The 24,125-nt window shown below is 36.0% G+C and overlaps 1 long non-coding RNA gene across 1 annotated transcript; it reads right to left on the bottom strand.

Moving 5' to 3' along the window:
- Positions 1-869: 869 nt before the first annotated feature.
- LOC135196249 (uncharacterized) lies at positions 870-21,890 on the bottom strand. Its single transcript, XR_010310350.1, has 3 exons — positions 21,677-21,890; positions 8,242-8,332; positions 870-1,262 (listed from the first exon to the last, which is right to left on the bottom strand). It is a non-coding gene; the product is annotated as an uncharacterized LOC135196249 (long non-coding RNA).
- Positions 21,891-24,125: the final 2,235 nt, after the last annotated feature.

Raw genomic sequence — 24,125 nt, 5'->3', positions numbered from 1 at the left:
ATTAGCATTTTTTATACTATTGAAAAAGAGGACCCCACACATAGTTGTAAATATCCACTTTCAATTTCCTGTGGAAGGTACAGAAAATGTTTTAGGAATTTTTCTTACATCATATGCATTTACATACCTTCTATCCATTGATGTTTTTCTTAAATTGGCCAACCTTAACCCTCTCGTGATTTGATGACGCATAGAGAGTCAATAAATTTTTTTCCGCAAGTGCACAGCGCATCACATGCAAGATATTTTCAGGAAAAATTAACTTAAAAAACGTGTCAATATAGAAAACTTAGTTGACGCCATTGGGTCGACAGATGATGAATTTCAAAGGAAATGCAAACTTGATGCCGCTAGCTTACTTAGCTACGATACAAAACGGCAACAGAAGTAGGTTGGAAAATCTGAAAATTGCACTCCATAAAAAAAATTAGCATTTTTTAATCAATTACAGCTCATCAGCAAACACATTTATAGCAAAATTATTGCTTTCACGTTAAAGATTAATCATTTCTACACAATTTAGATACAAAACAATAACTCCCCAAACCTAATTGTTATATTTTTCTTGATTATTTCAAAAAAATATCTACAATTTTTCCTAAAAATTTCACATTCATCACATTGTTTTTATTATTTCTAAGCCTCATAAAGATGTTCTGATTGCCGTAGGAAATAATTAAATAATTTGCTGTTATTGTAACACTAACCAGAAGCGTACATCAGTTATAGTTCGGACGTACCGAATTTTACCAAAAAAACTTTTCCATGCGCATGTTCTTTTCGGCCCGGGGGAAAAGTCGTGTACCTTACACCCGTATATTTTTGGCATGTGCACAAGAGGGTTAAAGTTTGCCTGGTCTGGGGGGTGTGCTTAATATATATACTATATAGTATGTATAGCCCATCCTGTAAAGGTAAAAATATAGCAGTAATAATACTGCCTCAGTGTTGTGACATCTGAATTGAATGCAATGCTGAATAATGTATCTGGCTTATTTGCATCAAACAAGTTTTATACATTTAGTTCTGAACTTTGCTCATCTGTTAGAACAAAAAATCCTCGGTTTTAGTTAAAGATACTATATGTACTATGCTATAATTCCAAAGTGTACCATTATAAATGTTATACTTACAATTTTTCTTGTCAGCTATCCATGTCTAAATTTTGTTTAAAAAAGGTTTAGGTTTCCAAGTCAATCTTCAAAGCTTTGGCTTTTATGAATGAATTTTAGTAATTCTGTGAAGCTTGAGAAAACACAAACCTGTAGCAAAAAACAAAGTAATACTGGTGAATTAGAAAGATACTTGTTAAATAATTTAACAAATGTATAATAAGAAAATACTTGGCAAAATTATCTCTGACATTAACACATAAAAGCAGGCTAGTAAGTCGTAATTATGTACCTCAGGACTTTCAGACTATATAATGGATCAGAATTAAATTTTGCAAATGCTCTACCATCTTATCCACATATATATATTAATTGTATCTTGCCTGCTTTGTACATCAAATAAATATAATACTTAGTACAAGAAAAATTAATACAAATCAAGGTTAGTGATGGACTACAATTACACTGTAGTATAGTACTTGAAAATGGAGATGCATACTAATATTTACAGTTCCCTCCTTCCATCCATCACAATTACTATTTTAATGCCAAAAAAGTGTAGAACAGGCAGTGGCAACCAAAGCCTATTTCAAATAATCTGAAAATCCATATAAAGAAAAGGGTTATTATCCACAATATACTGTATAATGAAATACATGTAATATAAAGAAATGTAAAGTAAGCACAAAAAATTAAATAGTAAAACAGTAAATATCTATCTTGGCTTTTGCTGGAACAGTGAGTGTACTGTGTACCAAATTTAAAAATGTTACTAAAGGTGCTCAATATAACAGTATATACATAAAGTAAGATTTTTAATGCCCAAAATCTGAGAGCACATGAGGAAGAGAGGGTTGCTGAAAAACTGTGGTGAAATGCACCACCATTTATAAATAGGAGCATTTCTGTTACCTTAGTGACACACTGGTAAAGCAAGCAGAAGTTTGAAGACCAGTAACAGAGTAAGCTACAGCATGGGCAAAATTCCTAGATAGCAAAATTATTGGTGATATTTGAGAATAACAAGAGTAATTACTTATATGTAGAGCCTGTACTACTCTATGCAGCAGAAACACAGGTACTGAAGAGGAAATGGCAAGTGATTATAAAAATTCATCAAAAATTTTACGAGTCACGGCCAGAGTACAGTGGGAAAGATTGTAGATATTACATACGAGGAATTGGCATAGATGTGATCTTCAGAGGCTAGAAAACAAGATCTCAAAGTTTAAGGTTATTTGGACATGAGAAGGGGATAAGGCAGTTGGTCAGAAAAGATGTAGATATGGAAATAGCAGAATGAAACTAGTAGGAAAACTCAATAAAATTGTGTAAGGTGATAGATGAAGACTTGAACCTGACGTCAATGTAGATAAAAGTGCACAAAGGTAGTGGAGAGAATTCATATCCTCCAACTTGAGAAAGCTGAAGATTTATCTTCTAGACATTGACTGTGTGAGTCGAAGATGACACACTGTCTTTTAGAGGATTAGTACAAAGACTTAGCAAAATATGACCCATTCAAGAAATCTATATTCTGGTCTTTAATATAATTGGGTACTTTCTATTTCACAATCTTACAATTGCAGATAAAAGCAGAATGGAACACTTATGAAAATAAAAAATATTCAGTACCCTCCATAATCTAGTCAATGTGAAGTCATCACAGTTCTCACCTTCCTTCTCCAGTAGAGTGGAATAAGCCTCATCATCATCAAGAGCTATCAGCTGTAGGGGATACCACTGTTAGGGTTTGTTGGGGGGGGATTTTCACCTGGTGTAGTGGGGGCAGTGGATGGACAAGGACAAGGAATCTTTCCTGTTTCATTGTCATAGATTGAGGACAGTCAGGAAGCATAAGGTTGTCTCCAGTGGATGAAGGAAGATGGTGAATAGTAGCAAGTTTAAAAAAGAATGATATACAAACTTGGCTACATGCTCTGCTAAATCATAATCAACCCTTCAGTCAATAGCAACATCGCTTCTTGTGAAGTCCTTTATGTATGTTCTTGATAAATAAGAAGCCTTTTAATTTGTTGATTCATCTTGAACATACTTCACATGGTGTTCAACATAGGTCAGCCCTCATCTAATGGAGTTATTGCTTTCTTATGTTCAGGTGGTTCTAATACTCTTTGGCCATCTTGCGAGTTGCTGATTATTTGGCCCACACAATCTAGAGAAGCCTTTGTAGTGCAAGGAGAAAAACTCGGGAAGTTATTTTGTCTGGCATACTACTACTCTGGCTGGTACAATCTTATCTTTATACTCTGGCTGGTACAATCTTATCTTTAAGAGAAATGAAAATCATGTTCGGAATTATAACAAAAAGCCTGTCTTATCTATGGCTGAGAATTGTTTAATGCTTTAGCCATCACATACGTATTGCTTATAAAGATCTCCAGGAACATCTTGTTCATTATATTAAAAAGAGAAAATCACCTCTTCATATTATCTTCCTAACAGCTATAGTTGCAGCAAGTGTCTCTTTGTAATTTGGACTTCCCAGAAAAAGCTACAGTACTAAAAATTATAAGGCTTTTTTTTTATCATTTGGGTGGACATGTTAGCTACCCTACTTCTATTCCAAACCCTGATGATTAGGAGCTTTACAATCTCTTCTTTGAGTCTTGCATCCTTGGCAGCTACAATAAATTCTGACCACTGGAAAGCCAGCATCCTTCAGAATGACTAGATACCATAAATTTGGTGAGTCAGGGCATTTTGGCAATACTGTTGGCAACCTTTTTCTCAGCTGTTTTGCCACAAAATGTCCAGCTACTCTGCCAATCTTTTACTTTCCTTGAAGATTCACAAAATATTCAAATGTCCAAAACTGTTAAGAAATGGCTCGGCAAGGTACTGTAAGCACTAAAGTACTAACATCATATAATGCTGAAATGAATCGGAGCATAACAGGATACATGTGAAAACTATGGTTGCTGAGGACTGACAGACATCATGCTAGGCATCACGCAAGTGATTTTTGTACAGGTCATGTAAAGTATGTACAATTATTTGGTCTCACCTAGCAGCCTTACAATGTGATGACTGGAGGTCATCCTAGTGAATTTCTGATCGTGGTGAAAAATAATTTGAAGCTTAGTACTACAGGAAAAATATAATTTAGGTCAGTGTCACATACCAAACGACTGCAGGTGGGATTTAGTGGGTTTAATATTTATGCCAGTGTGTTTGCAACATAAGGAACAAGACAGGGTTTAGCGTACTTGTCTTACAGAAAATAGCACCCACATTACCATACAACCACTATGGTATGCCTAAATAGAGAAATTCAAAATTTTTTGAACTTTCATTTCCCCCAGTTACCTTTATTCTTTTCATTTGCAAGAGTGTCTTGGGTTCACAAACTGTTTGTTCCTCCATTACCAGTTGTCAAGCCAAAAATTTTAATCCAACAGAATTCAACATACAAACTTGAGTGTAACATTCCAAAACAAGTAACCGAACCCATTGACCTATATACGTAGTCAATTTGTCAGAATATACTAATTGAATATATACCCTCTCTTTCACAAAGAATAGCAAACAAAACATGAAGCAAATGAAACATAAAAACACAGTACATATTCATAATGTAATGTACTTTCTATAATTTGTTCCCAACCAGGTGAAGTTATTTACATTTTCTTCCCTCCCTTCCCAAGTTTGATGAGGCTATTAGTCATTGTCAACAGCAGCTTCCAACACCAATAACAGCAGTAGAGGAGGAATGTTAAGGTTTGAGGGTGGCACAAAAACGGTGGAGATTATGGGATGGCAGTTCCTCAGGATGTCTACATATAATTGGAGGTTAACTCCTTGTGCTTATGTCAATGATTCGGTAGTCAAAATTAGCAAGAAAGAAAGCAGTTAATGGAGAAAGGTGGCTAAAAAAATTTTTTTTGAAAAGTGAAGAAATTATCTGCTAAACACATTTCTTCTCCCCAAAGTCTGATGGAGCCTAGAATTCCTTCATAGGTAAGGGTGTATCATTCCACTCTCTAGAAGTGTTGAAGAACAACTTTCCTAAAAATTAATGGCATCCTTAAACCATTCAAGCCTACTTGATGATTAGATTTTCTGCCAACTTTCCTGTGGAAAATGTTTGCATTGTTGCAAGTTACAGCTTAACATTGGTTAGAAGCTCATCCACATTTACCTCTTTCACCTGACCTTGGGCAAAAACCTTAACAATATCTTAATAGTAAAGTTAATTCCTAGTCTGCAGCAGATTTTGAACTGTAATAGAAACCACTGATGCTGCTTTTTATACTGCAGGATGAGCACCTTTCAAACATGATAGATAACCCTGGAAATATTTTATACTGTAGCTCTTCAGCTTATCAGACCCTTGGGAGCTCTGGCCACTGGATTCGTAACAAAAACCCTACAATACAGCCAACACTATTAAAAGATATTACGTGCACATTAAACAGTTGTTCTATCTAATTTATAGCATAAACTAAACTATAAATTTTTCATTCATTTTATGAGACAAATCTACAAAATTATCGCTATTAAGAGGTAAGTCTACAAAAGCCGTAATAAAATGTAGCCCATTAAGTAATAAAATGAAAAATTGATACTCATTTTTTTCTATGAAAAGGATGATTTTCTTATGGATTTATCGGGAATACACGATCTGATTGATATGCAGTGAAAAACATTTAAGTTTTAGTAAGCACATTTGCACTTTTTGGCTTTGCACTTTTTGGCTGTTGTGGTTGTAGTGTGTGCTCAAATTCTTGCATTAATTTTTTTTTAACTAGATGACAAGGGTGCTTGTACAAATTCAACATGAAGCTTTGCATCTATTTAGATCTTAAATTATGATGAAATTAGAAGTAAATATCAAACTGGCAAGAATTGGATATGCTCTTTAAATTTTCTTTACTCTGGAATTAAATTTAAAGCTGTACCAAGTGATGCTAACTTGTTTAGTTTTTGTATTGTGTAACATGTGAAATAGAAATAGTAATACATACAATAAATAGTGAAACTAATAGTTCTCAGTGTGAGACATTTTTAAGTCAAGTACAGTTATAGTATGGGAACAAGTGATTATGATTAAGAAAAAATATGGGATTTGTCTTTTAAGGTTACAAAGGGGGATTCTGTTGACACAAACACCAACAGGGAACCTTGCAAGATGGCATAACATTACTTGAGTCATTTCCCCAAATAGTAAATAGTCATCTTACTACAATCCTAATTAAGAGCAAAAAAGATGAATGTACAGCCAGAAACATGACATATTTGCACTGGATCAGATGTCTCATCTTTGAAAGCTTGAAGATAAAAGAATATATAACGAAATTAACATAAGAGAATAATTGAAGAATTTATTGACAAGAATTAAGGGGAAAAATTTTTACTTTGAAAATATCTCAGCATTATGGATATACGTAGTGTAGTCACTATGTTCATGAGACTATACGTATTGTTAATATCATTATATTAGGTATTTTTACCAAACCATATTGTCCAGGATGTGCTGTATTCCCAAGTCTATTTAAATATGAACCTGGATCATTGGCTGGATTTAGGTTAAATCAGTGTCTTGCATTACTCAGCATCCTATTGTATGAATTTGTACTGACTATTTTGTATTCAACCTTCCATATCAATGTGTACAATTCTGCAAGCTGTTTCTTGTATAGCCATAGATATGTAAATTCTAAAAGAGTAAAACATACGAAGGCAAACCAGACTTCTCGATGATAATATATTTGATGAGAAGCTGAAAAAAAATGTACATGGTGAAAATAAAGTTAATGTGGAAACTATGTAGTTTGTCATCAAATATTTAGGACAGAGGCCTACTTGATGTATGCATTCTAATCCCTACGATTTCTATGCCAACCAGCTAACAAGTATTATTCATGCAATCAATTAGTACAATTTATGAAACATCTTAAAAGAGGAGAATGTCAAATGCTCACTGGCTTTCTGCATATACTGAACCAATCAAACTAGTTATTTGGCAAAGAACAACAGTACAACGTTGCAGTACAGTTACATGGATGCAGAGCTTCTTAAAGAACTTTAGGAATAATAAAGGTACAGTATATCAAAACTGGGAAATTTCTTGCATAACAAGAGAGCAAAAAGAGTGCAAATGCCTTCAATGACAAAACTCAAGCAGAAAATGGAATATATTTTTTTGTGCGTTAGAGAATTTTTACCTATTTACTTTAAACATGTCTGATGTTACAGGTAAGCACTGCCTAAAGGAATTATGACAAATTTACTGTCAAATGTTAAAACTAATTAAAAATCTGAATTTACAGTGTACTAGATAGATGAAATTACCGTTTACTGTTTTCAGTTTATGCGTTATACCCGTTTAAAATATGTCAGGAACTTTTTAAATATATTCACCATACAATGTATAATTGTTCTTTATTTTATAAAAAAAAATAAAAGCTGAAAACTGTGGAGAAATTATTGGAAGTAGGAACGCTCTTACTTCAAATGTGTTACATATTTAATGTATGTATTATTACATGTAAGGTATTATGTCTTACATGTTTATATATAGTACTGGGTCAATTACTATAAAAGTTTTTTAATTAGTTTTGAAAAACTGTTTATAAGGTAGTCAATAGGAATCTGTGGAGGCTTAAACTATTCAGTAATATTCGTTTACTTTTCCTGTTATGGAGTGAAACTTATGCAAGCCCCTCACAAGGTGAAAGATTACAATGTGGATAACAGTTTATATTTTAAGCTAAGGGAAAGCTACAGTATAATACTGCATGGATATTTATTTTTCATAAACCAAAAAACCCATACAAATATAAAGCTATTCCTGAAGTTGTTAGGCCTCACTCCATTATTAGTGTATTGACAGTGTTCTTCAATCAGGCACTTATGTTGTATACTAAATTTTAACATTTTAAACAGTCAAGGTATGTGAAAGTATAATATTATTTTTAATTAGACTACGGCTTCAACCAAACTTATACATACTTCTACATACTTAAAACTGAGATTCATCTATTGTTAACAATTAAGGAAAAATCCCCAACCACCAAAGTAGATTCCTGAAAGAAAAACTTATTTTTTTCCAATCAAAGGCATTCAGATATAATGAATTAATTATCTTGGCAAAGTGATAGCTTACCTTTACTACTGGGTGAAAACCTTTGATGATTTATTCTTTAAGAAAAAGGAGCTCCTCTCAAAAGCCAACATTCTGAATTGGTGAATTTGACCTGCAAATAAAAAATAACATAAGACATTTATTTATAACATCCAAAATCAGAATAACCACTGTTACTCCAATGAACCTAAGTTTCACATTGGACGTGTGGGTTGCATACCCAACTATCAACTTGGTAGCCCAAGTTCATGCCACGCTGCTGCCAATGCGGAACCAGAGGAATTTATTTCTGGAGATTAGAAATTCATTTCTTGATATACTAATGTGGTTTTCTTCCCACAATAAGCTGTTGGTCCCATTGCTAAGTAACCCATTCGTTCTTATCCACGTGGTCTGGTTAAACTAAGATATACTCAACTCTAATGAATTTCCTAGTGCCTTCCTGCAATTATAGTGCAGATTTTTTTTTTCAAGATAGAAAAATATAACTAATTGTTTTAATAATTTGCATCATCTTGTTTCCCAAAAGCTGTAATGGTAAATTTAATGCAGTTTTTATCATTACATTTTGCTTAAAAATTTCCTGAATAAAAATACTGTATATAATTATAAAGTATTATTACAATGAAGGATGAGGTTTTATAAATATCTGATGATTTACCATTATAATTCTGCAGCTCTTAACTCCATATATTTACCCTAATAAAACATCACAATTTACTGTTGGAGGACAATCAAACCCTCCAGACCAAAAACAAATTAGTCTTGCTAGGTTTTATATTTTAAATTTAATTCTATTTTATTTTTCATTGAATTGTTTTATTGGTCCTAGGTAGCTTTTTTAAGAATGACTTATATAATTTTACAAAGTATTCTGAAATAAAGACATCTTAAAAGTAAAATTTATCAAGGGTGAACTACCTTAGAGCTTCACTAAATATGTAATATCAAGTACCGTACTGTACCGATCAGATCTTTTTTTTTTTTTTTTTTTTTTTTTTTTTTTTTTTTTGCAAGCAAGAATCAGTTTCACAGAATGATTTAAGCATTTCATTGTCATTCATGCTTAAGTTGTAATACGCCTGTGATTTTTATGAAGAAGATATTTTCGTAACTGTATGAACTATGATTTTTGTTAAATGTATTACATTATTTGTATGTGATTTTAGATTGTATAAAAGATATAATAAATTCTGTATTAATTCTCTTGTAGAGTAATTGAATTTAACCTTTCTGTATTAATTCTCTTGTTAAGCAATTGAATTTAACCTTAGTTTTTGAACTAATAGACATGTAAGGCAGAGTAAACAGCTTGCTCTCAGTGGGTTCCTAATTTCCACTGTAATGGCAAATGTTTCTTCAATATAGTAATGTCTCTTTTGCCGAGACTGAAGCCATTCGAGTACGTATAGTCTTATTTGTGTGATTTTAACCAAATTCAGTATTACAACAGAAATGTATACGTATTCCATCATATGGATCAAGACAACCTACAAAGGGAAGCCCAACGAGTGCTAATCCTGAAGTTGTTTTATTGTTACCATTAGGAACTGCAATAATTTTATTACTGAATATTTAGATATGTAACTGCTTTTATTTTTGCATTTTTTCATATTTGCACAAGTTTATATAATCAATTCAATCCTATTTTTAACTTCATATAAATGGTATTTTCATGATAAAATTAAGTTTCCTTACACACACACACACACACACACACACACACACACACACACACACACACATATATATATCTATATTATAATATATTTTTATTCTATAATATAATATATATAATATTCTACTATATATATACATATATATATACTTTACCAAGTCACACAAAAAATTTTAGTTCGCAGTAGCGATTCAATTTTTTGTGTAGGTGACTAGCCCGCCCACTATTGAGAACAATACGTAGGAACGGCAAAACAGAGGAGCTCACTTCTTTTGTACTTAAATGTCCATTAGCAGGGAGAAGGGAGGGCTCCAATCTATAATTACTTGGTAAGCATATATGAAACTTTACTTCATCATGAAAGTACCATTTTCATATATGAGTAACTTACCAAGTAATAAGGGTGAGGTGGGTGAATACCGACTAAGGGGGAACACGGACTGAATGCTCTGGTATGAAAAACATTTCAAATTTTGCGCACAAACACACCACCAACACAGCAACCATCTTAGTGAACAACATGAAAGCAACAGGTTTTTGCCATTACGAAATCTGTGTTTATCAGGTAAGAAAACAGATTTTTTGGATGTCTGTTGTAATTTTTCACACTTCTCGTCTCACATCCGTGAAAATGGTGTGATTGTTTCTAGTCAAGTTTCATTATGATATTTAGCCATATTGACATGTTATTAAGTGAAATGAAGTGTGTCCTTTCGAAGTGGCTACCATGGCATTGTCAAGAAAAAAGAAAAAAAAACATGGTGCAGTGGACTACCGACCGTAAACATGCTGGGAAACATCAACCCCCACCACAGATGAGTGAAATTATGAATATTTCGAAATATTTTTGAAGTTTTGAACATTTTTAAATGTTGAATATTTTTGAAATACACACATAACAAAAAGTGGAACAGCGTTTTTCCGTGTAAAGTTGAAGGTGATACTTAATGAATTGTGATCCAATATCAGTGTCATTATGTTAAAAACAGGAAATTTTTATTGGATGGGTTCAACTCTATCTATTCATATGTCCAATTTCATTAAGTCTTTCTGATTTAGCCTACTGCCTTCTTGGAAGATTGATTATCAGTGTCATTATGCTAAAAACAGGAAATTTGGTTTTTGGAGGGTTCCCCAGCCCCTGGTCGGTGTTTCCCCAAGTTTTCAGAGCGCCGACCATTTCCCGAAAATTTCCAACGTGCAAAATATGATACTTATTCTCCGAGTTAAGGATATATGAGCATATCATAGGTGGGCCATGTTGTGCAGTTTATTTTGGGCACAGTGTGCACTCTCTCGGGTACAAAATGGATTTTTAGGCAACTTTTTCTACTCGTAGGTAGGTATTCGCCCACCTCACCCTACACAACTGAATCCCACATTGATAGTCGGTGGGATATATGGACATATTCTGTTCCAAAAACAGTCGTAAGTGAAGATTAATTTGAAACAAACTCTGTAAACATTAAAAAAAATGCTTGTTTCCTTACCTGGCAAGAGAGATCAGTGGGTGATTACTGCCTATGGTCAGAGCTCATTTTGACCTGTAGTGACTTGCCAGAATAGCTGTGAGAAGTGCCTACTTTTAAGTGAGAGCTTTGGAGTAAGGGAGTCTTCCGAATACCTACAAAGTAAAAGATAAAAAAGCTGCCCTTGCCTTTGGTGCAGTACCAAAATACCATAAGACCATATAGTAATATCATCACCTACAATGAACAAAAATAATAACCATCATTAAACCACAACCAAAAAACTGTAGGGAATCCAGGTACAAGTACCCTTAGGCTCCCCAAAAAGCTCTGTCTTAAAATCAAGGCTAAGAAGTTATGTATATAAAGGAATGCTTCCCATGTTTCTTCCCCCAATACCATACCAGCCATCGATAACAGCCCTAAGGTACTGCAGTTTTCAAAAGTCGTTCCTACCCTATATCCTTTAAATAATGCATAGCTAAAACATATGCACTTCCAGTAGGTCGACTGGATGATTGCTGAAATTTACATATGTATGCCTAAAGGCATATGAAGTGGTGACAGCCCTAATGTCATGGGCTCTTACCTTGAATATTGGCAATGTATCTTCTTGGATTTGAGAATGCACCTCCACAATAAGGCTTCTTAGAAAAAAATGATAGCATATTTTTAGACACAAGTTGTGAGGGATTCCTGATGGAGGGCCTCTGATCCCCTTAGTTCTGTCAATATAATACCTTAATGCCCTAACTGGGCAAAGGACCCTTTCTTCCACATCTGGACCTACAATATCCACAAGGTTTCTGATGGAGAATGAGTGTGGCCAGGGTTGGAAGGGGACTCATTCTTTGCCTGGAAACCTAGCATGAAGTTACAAACAGCATCTCCTTGAGCAAAACTGATATGCTTGTCAATGGTTTGATTATCACATACTCATTTGGTGGAGCCCATGGCTATGAGAAAGAGAGTTTTCTTCGTAAGATTCTTGAGAGACGTGGAATGGAGGGAACAGGCTTATTCGGACCTTGGCTGATTCGGACCAGGCTGATTCGGACCATGTACTGGCTCATTCGGACCTTTATCCAGGCTTATTCGGACCTTCATATGATTGGCCGATTATTCTATGCAGTTTTACCTCCTGAACAAAAATTTTAAGTAATATTTATTCGGACGACTGTAATTAACCCCCAGGGGCTCCTACTAAACACGGCGAAATACATTTGACGCCCCAATTCCTGGTGGCTTTCGTATTCGTGGGGACGAACGATACGGAATGCTTATATAGAAATACTCATTGCTATAATATAAAATTATTAGTATGGGTCCGAATCAGCCTAGCAAATGGTCCGAATCAACCAAGAATAAGGTCCGAATCTGGTCCGAATCAGCCACGGTCCGAATCAGCCAAGGTCCGAATAAGCCTGCATTCGGAATGGAGAGGCTCTAAGGCTGGGCTCATCAACCACTTAAGGAATACGTCTAAGTTCCAAGATACTGAGATGTCTCTTACCAGTTTGGAGGTCTTGCAAGACTTAATAAGATCACCCAAATCTTGGTTCGAGGCCAAATTAATACCCGTTTAAAAACAGACCCAACACGACACTTTATCCTTTGATGGTAGATACAGAGGTATTTCTATATAAGCATTCCGTATCGTTCGTCCCTGCGAATACGAAAGCCACCAGGAATTGGGGCATCAAATGCATTTCGTCATGTTTAGTACGAGCCCCTGGGAGTTAATTACAGTCGTCCGAATAAATATTACTTAAAATTCTTGTTCAGGGGTAAAACTGCATAGAAAAATCGGCAAATCATATGAAGGTCCGAATAAGCCTGGATAAAGGTCCGAATGAGCCAGTACATGGTCCGAATCAGCCTGGTCCGAATCAACCAAGGTCCGAATAAGCCTGTTCCCAGGGGCTCTCTGTATCGGTATTTCTACAGAAACAATCCGCGGTGGCCTAGACTATGGCAATTGACGTTTTCCTATGTTATTTTACTTACTGAACAAGAATTTAAAGTAATATTTATTCGGACGACTGAAATTAACCCCCAAGGGCCAGTACTAAACAAGGTGAAATACATCGGACATCTCAATCCCTAGTGGATGTCGTATCCGTGGTTACGTTCCTTGCAGTTCATGTGGAACTCTTCTTGAGAATTACCCTGCAAGAAACGTAACCGTGTATAAGACATCCACTGGGGATTGGGGCGTCCAATGTATTTCGCCATGTTTAGTACTGGCCCCTGGGGGTTAATTACAGTCATCCGAATAAATATTACTTATAATTCTTGTTCAGTAGGTAAAACTGCATAGAAAAACCGCAACTGCCATAGTATGGGCCGCCGCGGATAGGTACCTTAGATCTACCCAGCAAGGCAGTTATGGCCAATAATTGCCCCTACTTGTGGGTTAAAAACTCTGTGCCCTTGCCCTGGTTGTAGACCAGATCAAACCAACATCATCACCTACACTATGAACAAACCAAATACGTACTACCCAACCATTATGAACTGGAGGGTACTCCAGGTAACTAGTATACCCCGCTGTTTCCCTAAAACTCAACACCTTAACCAAGGATAGAGGATACTAGAGGGACAATTTGCCCCCTATGCTTCCTCTCCCAAAACAATGCCAGCCACCGACAAAGGACCCTTGGAACAATTCTCTTAAAACTGTTTCGATTTCCTTTAAATGATACACTGCAAACACAGACCTACATTTCCTGAATGTAGACTGCATAATGTTTCTAAAGACATACGTTTAAAGGGATGCAGGCTTATTCGGACCTTGGCTGATTCGGACCTTAATCTTGGCTGATTCGGACCCATACTAATTATTCTATATTATAGCAATGGGTATTTCTATATAAGCATTCCGCATCGTTCATCCCCGCGAATACGAAAGCCACCAGGAATTGGAGCGTCAAATGTATTTTGCCGTGTTTAGTACGAGCCCCTGAGGGTTAATTACAGTCGTCCGAATAAATATTACTTAAAATTCAATTCTTGTTCAGGAGGTAAAACTGCATAGAAAAATCGGCCAATCATATGAAGGTCCGAATAAGCCTGGATAAAGGTCCGAATGAGCCAGTACATGGTCCGAATCAGCCAAGGTCCGAATAAGCCTGTTCCCGTTTAAAGGCGAGAGAAGTGGCGACTGCTTCAACTTCATGTGACTAACCATTAATGGAAGGTAAAATATCTTCCTGGAGCCAAGTGTGTGCCTCGTCTATAAGACAACTAAGAAGGAAATGACGCTCTTTGACATGAGGTGGGATGGAGATTTCCCAATACACCAAAGGTTATTTGCAGGTCCTCTATTCTTTTCCGTTCCCTGCAAATAGTAGCGTAGAACTCTTACTGGACATAAAATTCACTCTTCCTCCTCTGGTCCTATGATGTCCATCATATTATTAAGAGTAAATGAATGGGGCCAAGGTTTTTTCACGTCCTTATTCTTGGCGATAAATCCTAAGAAAGGGAACAGGCAGCGTCTCCTTGGGAAAGCCCTGTTCTTTTATCTATCGCCTGTAGTTCACTGACCCTTTTGGCTGTAGCCAGTGGTACTAGGACGAGTGTCTGTTAACATTCTTGAGTGGTACCGAGACAGTTTGCAGCCAAGACTTCTGCTAGGGAAGGTACAGTGAAAGGAATGAAAGAGGTTGGAGCTAAGGGTCAAAGGAACACAGCAAAGAACCTTAAGTAGTGCCTACAGTGAACTGCATGAGCTGGGAGGACTAAAACATGGTTCAGTGGACAAAGCCTATCCCCAAAAATTACAATAATATAGTTCAATGGATAAAACCTATCCTCAGAAACTACAGTCCAGTTCAGTGAAAAAACATATCAACAAAGACTACATAATATAGTTCAGTGGACAAAACCAGAAACTACAAAAATATAGTTTAGTTAACAAAATATATCCCCAGAAACTACAAAAATATAGTTCAGTGAGCAAAATCTATCCCAAAAAACTACAAAAATATAGTTCAGTAGACAAAACCTACCATCAAAAACTACATAATATAGTTCAGTGGACAAATCCTATCCCCAAAAACTACAAAAATATAGTTCAATGGACATAACCTATCCTCCGGAAACTACATAATATAGCTCAGTGGACAAAGCCTATCACCAAAACCTACATAAATATAATTCCGCAGACAAAACCTTTCCCCAAAAAATGAATCAACATAGACAACATCCAAATATCTGCAGCGTAAATACGGGTCATATGATTTAATGGACATTTTAGTATTCTTAGTAGTTTTTCTTCATGGCCAATATGCTCACGTGTATAGTCAGTCACCAAAGTAATTATCAGAATACTGAAATTATGACTTTGTTCACATATTCTACTAATCTTATTTAAGAGATTTTTCCCACGCTATTCAGCCTATTCATCTTGTTCATATTTACGAAAGTTACCATCAGTCAGTGAGGAACGGGTTTTCAAACCTTTTCATGTCTCAACCAATGATATCCTGTTAATTTTTTAGCTTCATATTCATGAGACAGTCTCGTGGACTGGCATCTCTATATAACTTGTGATATTTTAAGGATTTTTAAAAGTAGGCAAAGTTTAATGGCGTGTCTTAGGTAATTTGTACATGGTGTGTGTGTGTGTGTGTGTGTGTGCGGGCGTGTGTGTGTGTGTGTGTGTTAAAATTTTCAAAAATAGTGGATTCAGTAATGTTCCGAGGTGTCAAAAACAATATTTTGATTTAAAAAAAACATCATATTTGGAGATGTGCAGGTTCTGAAAATTGTCATTAACTCGGCTACGTAGTTAACAAGTAATTAGAGAAGTGAAATGGTATACTTTGAGATTTTTTTTTACCGATTGGGATAAATATCACTATCAATCAGTTGGAAGTTTAGTCAGCTCATTGTAAACTCCATTAGGTCTAAAATTGGGAACCAGACTGCCAGTATATTTTACACCTTATAGTCCAGTCAGAATCTATGGGTCCGTGTGCAATGTGAGGGGACCTTTTTTATGGTTGGATTACATTTATAACATAATTTGAAATTTTTTAGGATGGGAGTCTCTCTTGTAATCCTGTCTTCTGGGTGCTATAAAGAAAATTACGTAATGATAAATTTTCCTTAATTATTTCTTTTTTATCAATTGACCTAATATTCTCATAGCATGTAAATAGCTTAAATATACATTTTTTGTTCAATGATTTTTTTTTGTCAGAAAAGAAATAAGTAGAAAAAATTCCAACTTTGCGTCTCTCATCCAGAATAAAAGATGTGAGTGACGTAGTTCCGGGACCCTCTTCACGTAAGAGAAGAACCGCCATTTTTGTAGCAGAACCACCTAAATCAGCAAGTAAATGTGCAAAGATAGATCACGATGATTATTTGTGGAAAAACAGCAACCTCTAAAAGAAATCCACTTCAACGACCTTCTCAAGAGACCTGGTATTTCACGGCCCAAAAATGTGAAGAACATGAATATGAACAAATACAGAGAGATGTGCTGCTTACAAATGAAGAAATTAGAGGTACATGTGATAATAGTCAGGCACCACGCTCCCTTCGCAATAAACTTCAAAAACCCTTTGGTGTGGATATAGGGTTTCATTCCAGGTACCAAAAAAAAAGAGCCTCCAATAGTATATTTTCCAAAGCATGGTGGTGCATATGTAGAAAGTGCCCTCAATAATTGGGGCATGCAGACTACCAATTTGATACATAATGTAGCTCATCGATTACCTGCAGCCTTTTATCATGAGCCTGGAATATCGTGGCCATTCGACATTGGCGAAATATGGGAAGATAAAACACCTAAAGATGTTTACAATCTGGTTGCATTGCTTGCTGACCCAAAGTCTCCTATTGTGAATGGTCGAGCAGTGGTTAAGGAGTCTTTACAGTCAGCATCTGATTACAGGCGAGCGGCAGCCGTCGCAAGTTGGCATATCAATGTACGCCCACAATTTAACCGGAAGTAAAGAACACGTTCAAACATTAAAGCCCATGAGAATTGGGATATCGTATAATAATGTATTTGATGAACTATCAGCATGGGCCCTAAAATTCTTCAGAAATATGTTATAAACGCAATGCTACCTTAAAAAAAAGGTCCTCTCACATTGCACATGGGCTCACCAAAACCCTATCTGGACTATTAGGGTTGCTGTAGGGGCCTTGGGAGCAAGGAGCAGGGATTTACATTTCCTGCGGGAATATCGATCAAGTCGGCGACAATACGCACATTATGTAATCTAACATTGTAGCTGATCTATGGCCCTCTAAAGGCATGTCCAGACGAGCGGGTCTGAAAGGCGGGCAAGCATGTCATCAGGCTCATATGCCGAGCAAACCAGCGAAATGGTCGTGTCCGTGTTGAGCGAAATCACTAGTCGGCTCCCGGTGATCAGAGCAAGCACTGGAGGTACGACGCTTCCAGAATTTGTTTATCATAGAGGCCTCATAAAATAAAAATTAAAAGTTCTTTTTTTTTCATCATAAATCTTTGTAACTTGAGCATGACTTGGCATTTAGTATACACGCAAATAAAGAAAAGCCTATGGGTTAGGTAACTGGATCTTACATAAATAAACAAATTAATGTATGCAAATGCCTTATCAGTTTGAATATATAAATACAAAATTATACACACACATGCACACATATATATATACATATACATACACATACGTGTATATATATATATATATATATATATATATATATATATATATATATATATATATATATATATATATATATATATATATATATATATATATATATATATATATATATATATATATATATATACGTACATGCATAATTGAATAAAAAAAAATTGAAACGTGATGAATGTAGTATGAATAAAGGCAAAAGCCACGAGGGGAAGTGAAGCAACGGATTACCCTGTTGTTTCACTTTCATCCGTAGCTTTTGCCTTTATTTATACATATACATTATTTGCATAGATATATACATACATACATATATATAATATAAATACATACTCTAGTATATGCATATGCAGTCGTGGCTCTCTTTACCGAGACCAAATATCTTTTAACTATTTTTATCTTCCAATCAAAATTGCGACGAATGACAAAAATTTTTGACAGGACTTCTTCCTAGACACAATTTCTACCAAGGCAAGAAAGAAAAGCTTAACTTCCTACTTAATCCAGCTTTTCTTCAAGGCCATTTGTCCAAATGTTTACTGTCATTATGAAGTAATAAAAAATAGCTGTTCATTTGGCAATTTTGCTTCATACTAAACCTATTTTATTTCTATTCGAATACCAGTCCCTCTCTCTCTCTCTCTCTCTCTCTCTCTCTCTCTCTCTCTCTCTCTCTCTCTCTCTCTTGTAGACCGTTTTAGTAGCTGTTATACTTAATTTATGTTCGCAGTTCCAGTCCTCTCCTCTTCTCTCTCTCTCTCTCTCTCTCTCTCTTTTAGTTATTGTTGCTTTATATCTATTCGAATCCCGCCCCCCCCTCTCTCTCTCTCTATCTCTTTCCGTTGCTAAGAATGTCAGCGTTGCTTCCAATCGAACCTGCTGTTTTGCTGTGCCGCATGTATGTATCTTGTTTTCAGATGTATGGCTCTACTTTTGCTAGGAATGTATGGAATCTGTGGCCCTGATGAATGTACTTACACTCATTGTCATATAGTAGTTTCTATAATCATGTTCACAGGCATATTGTAGTTCCGTACTAATGTTGTATGGCTCCCGTAAACATCTCTCCTATTTAGCCAACCTTTGCACCACTCTCTCGTCTTTTTTTTATTTTTTTTTTTTTTATAAATACGCAATCAATATGCAGCACAATAGTTTCTTTTCCGAGCAATACTAGCCACCATGTTTTTCGAATCGTACGACACTCGACAGTGTACTACTGGCATCGTCGTCGGACTGACCGCGCCCGGGCAAGTCCGCCCGCGCCCATTCGTCAACTTATTTGCCACTGACCGCGCTGCCCGGCGATCACGCCCGCTCGTCTGGACAGTCCCTCAGTTGGTGTAGCAAAAGCCCCCATTCGAGTATGATGTGACGTCCTAGGCTTGTTTCGATTGGGAGAGACGGTTAAAATACAGCCACGTATCCCACCTTGTAGTAAATGACCACTTTGGTCAGCTAAGATTGGCAGGGTGGCATTCAGGCAGGAGATGCTGTTCTTGGGCAAGATGGTTATGATGCATCAATGTATTTCACTCGATCTATGTTGCGATAGTCAGGTTGTGTGTGCCAAACTGTGACTGTGAGGAGGTTAAAGACTTTACTCTACTTGTCAAGTATAACCTTTCCCCTGTCTAAGTTAGATTGGGAAGAATCCTAGTTTAATGGGCATGAGCGCTGTACTTGAACCAGCCCATGAAAATTAATGTTTTAACATACAGAAGCTGGTAGCTAAATATCTCGGTAACACTAATTTTGCAACAGCTTTTAATGTGCTTTTCGTATTTAGCATAATACGGAGACTTACGAACAGAACATGTAAACTCCAATATCGAGTTGTGGTAGTAAAGCTAAATCATTTTGTTTGATGTGTTATCTTCCCCAGTGTAGTCCCCCTTGTTATTTGGACGGGGGAAGCAGCGCGTAATCTGTTAACAAGCATTACAGACGTAAATCAAAGTAAAATTCGCCAAAATATCACCAAAACTTTTCAAAAATTTTACATTCGTACTCAAATATGCGAAGAGAGCACAGAATCTAATAGCTTTAACATATTGCTCTGTGCATGTCACAGAAAAGTCTGTCCGACTTTCTTATACATCAAAACGAATAATTGAGTATAGGGCACCAAACTCTAAAAGCATACCCAAGAATTAAAATAGTTTGAAAACTTGAAGATATCTAATCTAAACCAAAGGAATACATATCGGAGAACATTCATATGAATAAGCATCTAACACCAATAGTCTTGATGAGCTCTTCTGTGAATTTAAAACTACCAGACTATTTACTGCGCCTTTAAAGACTGCAATCTTTTGCCAAGGCTATTCCCATTCACCCGGCCCCCCTCCCCCCCAAAAAAAAAAATTATCCCCATGGTGTAAAATCCATCACAAATTCCTGCATCTTGGTCTGTCTTTCTCAAAATCTAATCACTTGTGGCACACATTTGGTAAAACTTAAAATTTTTTTTTCTTTTTTTTTAAGAATCTCTATTTTTTTCCAAAGTTCTACTTTCTATATAAGCATTCCGCATCGTTCGTCCCCGCGAATACGAAAGCCACCAGGAATTGGGGCGTCAAATGTATTTCGCCGTGTTTAGTACGAGCCCCTGGGGATTAAGTACAGTCGTCCGAATAAATATTACTTAAAATTCTTGTTCAGGAGCTAAAAGTGCATAGAAAAACCGCAATTGCCATAGTCTAGGCCGCCGCGGAATAGTAATATAGATCTACCATAGATTTTTGCATAATCCTAATTACTAGCAGAAAAATAACTACATTCAAGTCCAAACTAACCGCCATGACCTAGTCACGTGTCATGGGACTCTCATTTAATGTAGATAAAAATCCATACATGACTTCTTGGGTAAGCCTGATAACATTAAAAAAATACCTGCGTTTAGAACAAGATTTCTAAAAATCTAATCGTTTGTTGCTAGTTACGAAGCCTACCTTTGATGACAGTTTCGTAAAAATCCTTTCGCAGCCTTTTTTAGTTTATCCTGCTAACAAATAAAACGAGGCAGAATAATCTCCTGATTAAGTGATAATAAACTTTGACAAAATAATAAAATTACTGTAGAAGAACAAGGAGCACGCCCTCCCAATCAGCAATTGGTCAACCAGAGGAACAGATGCGATGCGGATAAAACACCGAGCACCCTCACTAAGGTCTTAGGAATGCTACTATTTACACATTCATATTCATCACAATCACAAAATCACATTTGGCTAAAAGGTTTTTTTTTTTCAACAATTGCCTAGTGCAATGATCAAATGTTCTTGTAATTAAGCCAAAAACACACACATGCAAAAAAAAAAAAAAAAAAAACAAAAAAAAAAAAAAAAAAAAAAAAGACCCGAACAAAGTATGTACACCAATTTCCTTAACCAGCTACTTGCAAACTACTGGGGGGAAAATGGTCGGTGCTACAATAATGTGGAATAAACTGTGATTGTAAATCAGATTAGGTAGGTCTAAAAATAACAACATTTAATTCACCGACTAGCTTACATATTTGCAGAGGCTCTGAGGTAAGCCGGCTAACTAGCCTACGGCTATTTTCATCGACCTTTCTAAAGGCATTTAATGCAATGTGAGAGTTTTGAGAACAATACACGATGACATTTATTGGCACTTACTAGTTTCCATAATAGGCTTCCCAAAAACCCTTTCCATCCTTCATTGGGCGTACAACCCTTTCACGCAGGCCTGTTACGCTTATAGCAGTTACCTGCTACCATCCACACTGTCACTGAAGGAGTTCCAAACTGAACTTTGGTTTGAACTTTGAAGACGTCGCTTTTCACGAGACGCCAGTCAAGACGAACGCTCTTGTCCCTGATTGGGTGGTAGTTCTTACTTTTACCATACCCGCTATATCTTGGTAACTATGCAGACTTCTAACAAAAACAAGTCATTGTTAACATGAGACATCTAAAATTCGAGATCACTTTAAGAGATGTTAATTCCGACAGTCTTTCTATGCAGTCTGGTAACTCAAGATTTGCTATTTTCCGACATGAAACGAGGTCGTAGCCTCGTATACACGGAAAACGAGAGAAAAGTTTCCGCAATTGAAAAACTGAAAATGGAATATTATGAAATTCATTGGGAATACGGAAATAAATAAAGATATGAGGGGGAATAATACGGAAAATCCAGCGATAATAGTGTAAATACCGCGGACAAGGTCGATGTATCCACACTGTTGTATCTCGGAAGATGCAAATTGGGCTGAACGTGGTTCCAGCAGCCAATGATATACCACAGGCAGTGTAATGAAAGTACATAAATAGTATTTAAGTATCCACAACATATATAATACGAGTGAAGTAAAATGACGTGGCATGCCAATACCCGCAGAAAAAAAAAAATTTGAGTATGTTGCACAGTAAAAAAATGACTAATAGCACAGAAGTTAATCGAATGATTCATTGAAATAAATGGAATTTGAAAGATATGAGTAAATATATGGGAGATGCAGTTCCAAAATCAGAAAAAAAACAATATATGCGGACAAATTTAAACTAAAACAGAATACAGTAGTGCCGAAATCGATTGACTCCACGGCAAGAACCTCTGAACAGGAGAAAATTCCAACAGGTTGCCATAAACATAAAAAAAAAAATAAATAGAAATTTGCTCGTAGTTTCCGGCAAGATAGTCACAGGAGAAAAGAAATAAACTATCCAGCTGACGACAAAAGAGCGAAAAAAGACCCCAGTGATCATGATAACAAATTTACCGGAAGACGGAAAAGAGAATATGTTGGAAAATGTAAAAATAAGAGCCCAGAGCCCGAGGCTAAAAGGTCTCGTAAACTATGAGAATATCTTTAAATTGGTTAATACGCTGAAATCTAAAAGTAAATGGATGAAGCATTAAATGATAATGGTCATCGCATTCAAGGTTATATAATCGTATATGCTAAGTTTATGCAGCTAGACTGCTGCAGTGTCTTTGACATAGAGGGGAGAGTGGGGTAAGATTATCAGGTGAGTAAGATGATCACCCTCTTCTGTAAGAAGCAAAGAAGAGATTGGCGTGTGCTGCCACCTACTAGTTCCTTTATACACTAACAGTATTCTGTGAGAAACATGATGTGCTCAAGAAGCATGTCTGTGGATTATCACACACAACTTAATTTTGCCTCCCAGGGTAAAAATTCGGAACAGCAGGCCATTTCACCTTTTTCTCTACATACCAGAGGTAAGTTTGATTTCATTAGTGCACCTTTAAACCTTTGTGTAAAATTACCCTCCTTCAGTTTTTACATATTACTTTGTTTACATGTCATCTTGATCATCTTAATGAAATGGTGGCAATGGGGTACGATGATCACTTGCAGGTGGGGTAGGTTGATCAGAGTGATCATCTTACCCCAATATTAATGCATCATTCTCAAAACTTTTCAGACATGAATTATGTATAATAAATGCGTGATATGAGGATTATAAGATATTAAACTATATATTCATTTTAAACTTAGATTAGGCCTACTATTATAGTATGACATTCTAGTATGCATTTATTTAACATATATATAAGTTTTATATACATAATTTTATGCGGTTTTTTAAGGTCCAAATGCCCCGTACATACACTAGGAAAACCGATAGAGCATCTACACCTCAAGATGTCCTAGTGAAGGCGGCACAAGCCTGTGCTGAAGGTGGAAAGTTTAAAACAGTTGCACGTGAATATAAAATTAATTGAATGGCTGAAGAGATTCTTTGCAAAATATCATAAAGATGGACCACAAACATTAGTAGGATACAAGAACCTAGCACAGATAAAGATTGTATTCAGCGAAGAGCAAGAAAAGCATTTGGCCTCTCACATAATAGCTTTATCTGATCGGTACCATGGACTAAGCACTGACAAAGTTAGGTCTTTGGTCTTTGAATTTGCAAAAAGGAATGACATCAAAATGCCTAAAAACTGGCTCGATGAAGAGAAAGCTGGTAAAGACTTGTTTCATTTGTTCAGACAACGTCACAGTTTATCAGTTCGTCAACCAGAAGCTACTTCATTGGCACAAGCAATGAAGGGCAAAACAGCAGAAAATAATGTTTCAAAATGTCGAAA

The sequence above is a fragment of the Macrobrachium nipponense genome, chromosome 17 (genome assembly GCF_015104395.2).
Source record: "Macrobrachium nipponense isolate FS-2020 chromosome 17, ASM1510439v2, whole genome shotgun sequence".
Taxonomy (NCBI): domain Eukaryota; kingdom Metazoa; phylum Arthropoda; class Malacostraca; order Decapoda; family Palaemonidae; genus Macrobrachium; species Macrobrachium nipponense.
Note: the sequence above shows the minus strand (reverse complement) of the source record. Positions and strands in the feature narration are given on the sequence as shown.